Raw genomic sequence first — 9,213 nt, 5'->3', positions numbered from 1 at the left:
CTGAGGGTCCTTACTTGTCACAAGTGCATACCTGTGCCAACCAGAGACCTCCGGTTCTAACATGCAATATTAAAATGTCTTGACCCAGAAGATCCACAGCTTAACTGTTGCTTGATCAAATTCCCTTTTAAACATGAGGAAAGATCAAAATATGGCTAGTGGTATGGCAAAATGGATGTGTGATATAACATTTGAGACTGTGTTTTAAATATTAGCCAATTTTTTCAAATGCTTTGTTTAAATTATACAGGAAGAAGTGCAAATTTTATGATAATAAATAGTTTTCTCTTTTAGAGAACAAAAAAAAGGAAACATCTTTTTCTGGATATTTGATGAATGTTACTATGTATAAATTGTTGTGGTTTTAATTAACTGAACAAGAAACATATTCTGATTCTGATTCTGCATATGCTTATCATGCTGTTCCATAACTTTAGATGTAAAACATTTGAAGTTATAAATTGCATTGTATGTGCACACAAACCTATACCTGTGTGTCCTTTTCACAATGTATTTTTTGTGGTTATATTATAACTAATACCTTTGATAAATTATTTGTATTTATATAATCACTGTTGAGTGTGAGAGAAGGGAACCGATTTTTTTTGTTAGATTTATTTGAATTTCAAGATTACGAAGTGGGTATGTATTGCTGTCAGGTGCAGGCACAAGTGACTGTGATAAAGTCCACAGACGTGGGTGTAACATTCGTGTGAGGCTATTGTCTGCAACTCTGCTTTTATGGATCATTTTAAGGGCCATAAAATAACAATGGAGATTTTGCATTTCTTGTAACTGTTGGTCTTTGGAGGTTCTTTTCATGACAGGGGAGTGAATTTTGCAACTATTGCTTGCATATTCTGTAAACTGTCAGCCTCTTTTGTTCACAAAATTTTTGTAGAAAGGTATGTATGTGGCATTGCGATTTGGGAAATCTATATCTTAGAACGATGGTGGTAGCACATTATCCAAGAGGGTGCTGAAGAGGGCTTGGGGCTTTCGTCCTTCTGCGTCTGCAGAGGCAATCCCTTACCCCTGGCTCAAACACTTGCTATATAGATAGAAAATGAGTGGCAGGAAGAGGTGGGTCAAGCGTACTGATGTCATGATGATGGCAGTGGAACTGTATCCAGTATGGGTAAAAGGGGCAGGTTTGAGCACCAATAGGGTTCACTATGAACCTTTCGGACATTATCTCAAAAAAGTGTGAAAGGCGCCAGTATCAGAATTATCGATCATAACGTCACCTTTTGATTGAAAAGTCTGTGGGGTTTTCTGGCAACTGGAGGAAAAAATGTTAATGCACTCAGAATCTAACTAACATTAATGTTGTTTTTAAATACTTGGAAAAGTCTCAAATATATCTAAAAGAACCCGGCTTAGTATCTGTTAGAAAACAAATATTTAAAATACTAAAAAATAACAGCCGTATTTTTCTTTTTAGGTGTTTCTTCTGAAAATAATTCAACCACCTCCAATGAGAGTGTGTACATTTCTCTTTCCTTGACGTTTATAATAATGGCAGTGTGCATAGGAGGAACCTTTACTGCAGCTATACGGATAAAGAAGAGGCAAGCAGGTGGGATGTTTTTGGTGTTTTGCAATGTGTGGTCAAAGTTAAAACACTAACTTTTAAAGACTAAAGTAATCAAATGGAAGGTGAATGGTCAAAATATTTATTAAAAAATATTGTGGGCCATGAATATCGTGTAAAAAAATAATGTCACTACAAAAATATCGAGCAATAAAATATAGACACTAGGATTATTGTTTTTGTCTTATAATATCGTTGAAAAAAATATTGTATATACTATTATTTGCTTCAATATAGCTGCATTAAACATTGTTTTTTTTACTCGTTTAATATATTAGTTAATATTTAATTTTTAGGCATTAATATATTATTAATGTGATTATTTTCGATTTTTGTTTGCAATTATGTCTAATTTTGTTTAACATTTAATTTGTAATTTATAATTTCAGCATTAAGTAGGGTTTGTTGGGGAATAGAATAGGAAATTATTTAAATTGTGTTTTTTAAAATGAATTTCTTATATTAAATGAACCTTTAATTGGTGATTGCCTTTTTGTAAATTGATTCATTCATTGTTATTCTAGTTATCTAAGCGCATTTTGTGATTTTTCATTCATATTTTCTTTTTGTTTGGTCAAATTAGTAATTTATATTTTAGTTGTGTGTTCTTGGGTTTATATAGGAGTAGGATGGGAACTTATTTAAATGATATTTTGTAATATTTGTTATTTTAATCAAATATTTAACTGAATTAATTATGATCATTTTTTAGATTGATTATTTGTTATGTACATTCGTGTTGTCATTCATGGTTAATTAAATGCTGTATTTAACAATACATTTTTTAAATGTATTTTGTATTTATTCTTGTTTTTTTCTGTTTTATTGAATTAATGTTTTAATCTTATTATTTTATTTATAATTAATTATACTTTGGTTTTTTATATTGTAGGGAGTGAAGTGCATTTTAAATTAATATTGTTTATTTTACATTATTGTTGTATTTGTATTTACCTTTGATTGTTTTTATCTATACTACTATTATAAAGAGAGAACTGTGTCCTTTGAGCCAGGTAAACTCGAAAAGTACACCACCAATCCATACACCCAAGACATCTTAGAAATCCTCAGGGCAAGCAGAAGGACATAGGTTACATAAAAATAAAAAATATACGTTGTTTAAAAATTTAGAAATAAAAATAAAGTAGTCCCTTGCAAGTAGCGCCGGCCGCGACGTCTGCGTGATGACATCGGGAGCGTGGGGAAGAGCGTGGGGAAGAGCGGAGGACAGGCGCGTTTGCAATGGCAGGCACTGTTGCGTCTCTATGGACAGACTGCTGGCAGGTAAGGCGCCCCTTCTGTTCAAGTGTTGCTCTATGGCATTATAACTCGGTATGACTTTAAGTTATTCAAGTGTTGCTCTACGGCATTATAATACCAAGTTATAATGCCGTAGAGCAACACTTGAATAACTTAAAGTCATACCGAGTTATTATGCCGTACAGTTATTGTGCAAATAATCTTCCGAAAGTTTCTCAGGCTGCGTGTTTTACCAAAAACTTCCACAAGGAGGCAGACGTGGCCTGCTTTTGTGATTTCTGACTTCACACAATAACAATAATGACCAGTTGCCCGCCAGCGATGTTTACATTACAGGAGGCTAGAGTAAGATCATGAGATGTATTGTAATTCAGTAGTTCAAACGATGAGGCCTGATAGGTGGGTCTGGAGAAGATGATTGTAAATTTATATTTTAATTACCCAAACAGTTTTTGTACCAAAAAGACTACACATCGAAGATTTTGGCGTCTTTGGTTTGATAATCTACTCCAGTGATGAGATGGTAGGCTCCTGGCAGGGTTTGAAATACGCGTGTTGGTGTGTCGCGGAAGACGCATTTTAACTGAGACTAGCAGCCCGCCCCAGCGTTGCCCGGGGCAGAAGGGGGCTGGGGGCAGAATTTGTTGCCCGGGGCAGAAGGGGGCTGGGTGCAGCATTTGAGGCTTTGAAAAATGTCGAATTTAACTGAAAAATCTGCTCCTGCAGAATGTGGGGGAGCACTACGGCAAGCAGCAGCTTAATATAACGCTGGCGCCCGATTTTTCAGTTAAATTCGACATTTTTCAAAGCCTCAAATGCTGCACCCAGCCCCCTTCTGCCCCGGGCAACAAATGCTGCCCCCAGCCCCCTTCTGCCCCGGGCAACGCTGGGGCGGGCTGCTAGTATAGTATATAAGTAGGTATTTAAATCTTTGAGTTAAAAAGTAATAGTATTTGGAGTGCCATATGTAGCCCCTCCAAATTACAATACATTTCCTACTGTTGATTAGATTGGAATGAGAACAGTAAATCTGACCTCTACGAAGTCCAACACTTTCCCTACTGTTATTTAAATTGGAGTGGGAATAGTAAATCTAACCCCTTCAAAGTCCAACACCTTCTCTATTGCTGTTTAGATTGCAACAGTAATAGTAAATCTAATCCCTGCAAGGCCCACCACTTACCCTACTGTTGTTTACAATAGAGTGGGAAGAGTTTCTGAAACCCTCCAAAGTCCAATATTTTCCCTACTGTTGCTTACAGTTAGGCTGTTCTGTTTTCAGTGTTTATTTATTGTGGACTTTACAAACCTTTTGAAATCAGTGCTTATCAGTGTTTATTCAGCTGCTTAACCCCCAAAATAGACAAAAAGTGTGTTTTCCGGTGTTTATAAAACATGGTGTTTTTTTACAGTGAATGTTAAAAAGCATATATTTAATTTAAAGGAGAAGTAATGCAGGGTATGTAGTGCCTTCCCATTGGGCTTTGTTAGTCTGTTTTAAGCCTAGAAAGTATTTGAATTGCCCCTCACCCACATCTATTTACCTCTTGGGCTCACTCTGTCAGGACACTGTCTAGTTTACAGGACTATTAATGAATTTAAAAGGTAATAGTGCTATATTCAAAGGTTTTAATCAACAATATATATTATAACATTGTAGGGGTAGACAACCATGCCAACAGCATAGTACCTTGTGTTAGCTTTACAATTTTGAATAATACAAACTTAATTTGAAGTCCTGTACCATAAACTTTAAGCATGCTTGCTGCTGTTGTGTGGACATTCATAGCTGCAAGTGTCCCCATGCCAATCGTCTCACTTTAAGTATGTCCAGACCTTCTAACAGAAATCACATTGTATTCTGTGACTTAACATTTTGCTGTTACATTGTATCTATGGACTTAAAAAGCCCAGTGGTAACGTGAAGTTGGGTAAAAAGTCAGGATTAGCTAAACCTATTAGACATAACAATGGGGCACCTTGCAGCTATGAATTCTGTTGGTATTTGAAAAGTCCCCTTTTGCAGGGTCACTATACCTTACCTACAATGCATACATCTTGGGGGTGTTTGGCAGTTGACCTTCTATAAATCCAGTCTAGTTAGTGAAGCGGGCTGATGTATCAAAGGGTTTTACCCATTGTCTGTCTTTGGGTAAATATGATAATACATATTGGCCAAGATTCTTATGAGCCAGACACTTTACCAATCGTTGAAAGAATTAAGCACTACCAAAACATCAATTATGATTTTAATATTCTCAGATCTCTACAATGTATAAAATATTTATTTCAGGCCTAAAATATGCGTGTACACCCTGCACTTTTAATCCAAACACAGAAAATTTGATAAAACAAAAGGAAGAAGAAACAATATTTTAATGGCATCCCTAAACGAAAACCTCAAGCATAATAATTTGAGAATAGTCTTTCTTAATGTTACCATGTCTAACAAAATTATATTGTGTTGGCCCCTTCAGGAAGAAATACAAATTACTCATTCTATTTCACTTTCTTTTCTTTGAATGGCATTTTATTTTGTGGTTGTGCAGGTGTTTATCACTGTTTATAAGTTTACATTGATGAGGGCTCCTTCCTTTTCCGTGAGTTTTTATTAGTTATTACATGTTTAAACCTAAAACAGTATAGCCTACTTACATTATCAGTGGGAATAGTATATCTAACCCCTTTCAAAGTTCAACACATTCCCTGATTTTGATCACGCTGGAGTGGGAAAAGTAAATCTAACTGTTCCAAAGTCCAACACGTTCATGCTTTCGCTTATGTTGGAGTGTCAATAGCAAATCTAACCCCTCCAAACTCCAACAGTTTTTCTACATTTGCTTAAATTGGAGTAATATTATTTAATCTGACTCCTTTAAAGTGCAACACCTTTGCAAATGTTGTTTTTTTATTGTAAAAGATGATTATCAATGAAAAACCATTTACACCAAATTAATTGAAAAAACTGGTAATTCCAGAATTGTTCCAGATTATAGCAAAATTTACTTCAGTTACAAAAAACAATTCCACCATGCATAATTAAGAATTCTGTGATACCCTTGCTCGGACCTTAAGAAATAAGGTTGATCTAATCTTTGATCTATTTGAAAAATCTAATATCAACATGGATATAAACGACCAGGAAGTGATCACAAAATTCACTCCAACATCTCCTAATCAAGTAGCCTCTCTTCTTTTAACTGCCAAATCTGGTTCTCCTGGCGGCCCATGTCCCCCTAAAATTTTAAAGCTGACAAATCAGCTGATCGCCTCTCATTTTTCATTGCTTTTTTAATCAAATGTTTGTGCAAGGGTTGTTTCATACACTTTGGAAACTAGCTAATATTCTTCCTCTCATTAAAAAAACCAACTCTTGATACCAGCGATCCTACCAACTATCGTCCCATCTCAAGACTTCCTTTGCCAGCTAAAACTGTGGGAAAAATATTTCATGTAGAGCTATCCAATTTTATTCTAGACTATCAACGTTTAGTCCCCCAGTCAGTTTGGGTTTATAGTGAATCATAGTACGGAGACTGCTCTGATAAAAACCACCGAAGAGATAAGAATGGCACTTGATGGCGGAGTGTCAGGAGCTCTTATCTAATGAGACCTATCTGCAGCATTTAACACTTTGGACTATAGCTTGTTGGTACACCGTTTGAATGCCATGTGGGTTAAAGGTAAAGCTCTCAAGTTATTAACTTCCTTTCTATCAGAGAGATCTCAAACTCTGAACTTTGGTCAGTTTAAATCCTCACCCTTTACCTTGCCATGTGGGGTTCCTCTGGGCTTTTCATTGAGCCCAGCGCTTTTTAATATCTACGTCTCAGAACTTGCCCCTCTAATTAAAAGTTTCAATTTAAATCCAACATCTTATGCTGATGACACCCAATTGGCTGTATCAACTGTAGACAATGATATCAACTACCCTCTAAGATTAAACAATTGCATGACTGCCCTAAGCAGCTGGATGAGTAGACACTGCTTAAAACTGATGTAGAGTAAAACAGAGGTTATTCTGTTTGGCAATCTCTCTCCAGCATGGTCTCCTGCCTGGTGGCCTGACAGCCCAGGCACACCTCCCATTCCGGTGACTAAAGCCAAAAATCTAGGATTTATCATGGATCAGATATGAGGCCCAGGTGTCTGAAGTAGTGTCCTCATCATTTTATACCATTAGAACCTTGAGGAAAATGTTTCCTTTTATTCCCAGAAATACTAGGAAGATTGCTGTCTCCTCACTAATTATGTCAAAGTTGGACTATTGTAATGGCTTATTGTTAGAAATGGGGGTCTCTAGTTGGCAGTGGCTGTCCACAGTGGCTGTCCACAGTTCAAGTGGGGACCCTTCTTCCTACGTCAGAGTAAGGGGGCTACACCCTTTGATAACCCCTGCTCAACCCTGTGGTAATGTAGCACGCGCAGCTAGGCTTATCTCAGAGGCAGTGTGTAAAGCATTTATGATCATACACAGTAACACAGTGAAGGACACTACAACGGGACACCACACAAGTAGTTATAAAAAAAAAGTATCTTTATATATAGACTTAACACAAGACCAATAATGGTAAAAAGCCACAAGACTGAAAAATGGGGGCATCTTGAAAAGCTGTAAAATGAGTTCAAAGTGTTCAAATAGGGGTTCAGTTCAAAGCAGGGGTTTCTGTGACCCTTTTGCTTACAACATACCTGGATTTAGTAGCAAAACAAGCAAAATGTTGCAAACGAGCTGTAGCGAGGATTTTCCCCACGCTAGGCCGGGGATGCGCTGAATCCTTGCCGCAGGAGAGGATGATGCGCCGGTCTGCGGCTACGTGCGGTACAAAGCAACAGACTTCTTCACGCTAGGCCAGCGATGCGTTGAATCCTTGCCGCAAGGGAGGATGATGCGCTGATCCAGTTGCGTGTGCGATCTTGTTGCAACAAAGGAAAATGGCGCCCCTCGAGTGAGCGATGATCCGGGTGTGATGCGAGGAAAATGGCAGACGCTCGGCGCCCGCTCTGCAATGTCGTGATGCGATGATCTCGATGCGATGATCCGGGGTTAGCAAGCCTTCGACAAGCCCGCAAAAGTGCGATGCGATGATCTCGGGGGTTAGCGAGCACTTTGTGGCCCGCAAGCGTGCAATGCGATGATCTTTGGTTTTTGAGCGCAATGATTTTTCTTATGCTCTTCAGCTGCGGTGGCTCGCAAACGGGCGTTAGCAACGATTTCAGCACTCTCTTCTCTGTAGTAGAACTAGAGGCCCTGGAACTCACAGGGGCCTAACCTGCAGATAGAAGTCCTCGCTGGTAGGAATCAGGAGGCTGGTGGGGGAGTCAGGTGTGCATGTGCCTCCAGCAGGAGGCTAGCTCTCTTCTAGCCCTCCAGTGATTGCCTAGCAAAATAAAAGTCTCTCAAAAGTCATTTCCCTCTTCTTCCAAGTCCAAGGGGAACTACTGCAGGCCAATCCAAGAAACAGCACACAAGCACAAGGACAGTCCTCTCCTGCAGATTCCTTCAGTAACACGGACAGAGGTTCCTCCTGACATCCAGGAGCAATACAAAAATCAGGGGTTTGGGCACAGGTATTTATACCCAAAAAGTATTTGTTCTCAAAAGTCTCTAGTCACTGAACCCAGCCAGAACCTGTTATGCTCAGGCCTGGAGCACTTTGTTTACCAGGCTGCATCCTTCCTTTCAGAAAGAGGGGGTCTGCCATCAGACACACAGTAGGAGGTGCAGCCAGTATTCACCTTGCCAGGCACTGCCCTATTCAGGTCAGGAAGCTACCCCTCCCCAGTACTCAATGCAGATATCACTATTCCACCCAGGTCTGACTCAGCCTGCCTTGCCCCTCTAAACCCAGACAGCCAATACACATAACAGCAGAGCACATTGGAAGGCTTAGGCAAGAAAATACATACTTTCTAAAAGTGGTATTTTTAAACACAGAATATTAAAACCAACTTCACTAAAAGATGTATTTTATCATTCTGAGTTCAGGCATACTAAACTCGAATTTCTACCATGTTCCCTAAGTCAGATAGGACTATAAGATGTAATAGCCAGTCTGCCCATTCTAGTCTATGGAGAACAGGTAGCCTTGCAGCAGTGAAAAACAAAATGGAGGCTGATTCACTACCAGGACATGCTACACATATCAAGCCATGTCCTACCTTACACACACAATGCACCTACCATAGGGGTGACTGACCTGATGCTAAGGGAAGATTCAGGGGCTGGGAAGTGTGGGCACTTCACAGCCAAGTTGGCAGTTCTGGACTGCACGCAGACACTGCAGTGGCAGGTCTGAGGAACACTTTACAAGCTGCTTCTGTGGGTGGCGCAAACCAGCGCTGCAGGCTCACCAGCA

The 9,213-nt window shown here is 39.0% G+C and overlaps 1 long non-coding RNA gene across 1 annotated transcript in view; it reads left to right on the top strand.

Moving 5' to 3' along the window:
• Positions 1-1,450: 1,450 nt before the first annotated feature.
• The window catches only part of LOC147725405 (uncharacterized), a 57,694-nt gene continuing 49,931 nt past the window's right edge, over positions 1,451-9,213 (top strand). Inside the window, exon 1 of the long non-coding RNA XR_015309825.1 lies at positions 1,451-1,579. This is a non-coding gene — a long non-coding RNA (uncharacterized LOC147725405). The remainder of the gene's footprint in view (positions 1,580-9,213) is intronic.

Source organism: Lissotriton vulgaris, chromosome 3_2, assembly GCF_964263255.1.
Source record: "Lissotriton vulgaris chromosome 3_2, aLisVul1.2, whole genome shotgun sequence".
Classification (NCBI taxonomy): Eukaryota; Metazoa; Chordata; class Amphibia; order Caudata; family Salamandridae; genus Lissotriton; species Lissotriton vulgaris.
The sequence above is the reverse complement of the archived record's forward strand: the minus strand, read 5'-3'. Positions and strand labels throughout refer to the sequence as shown.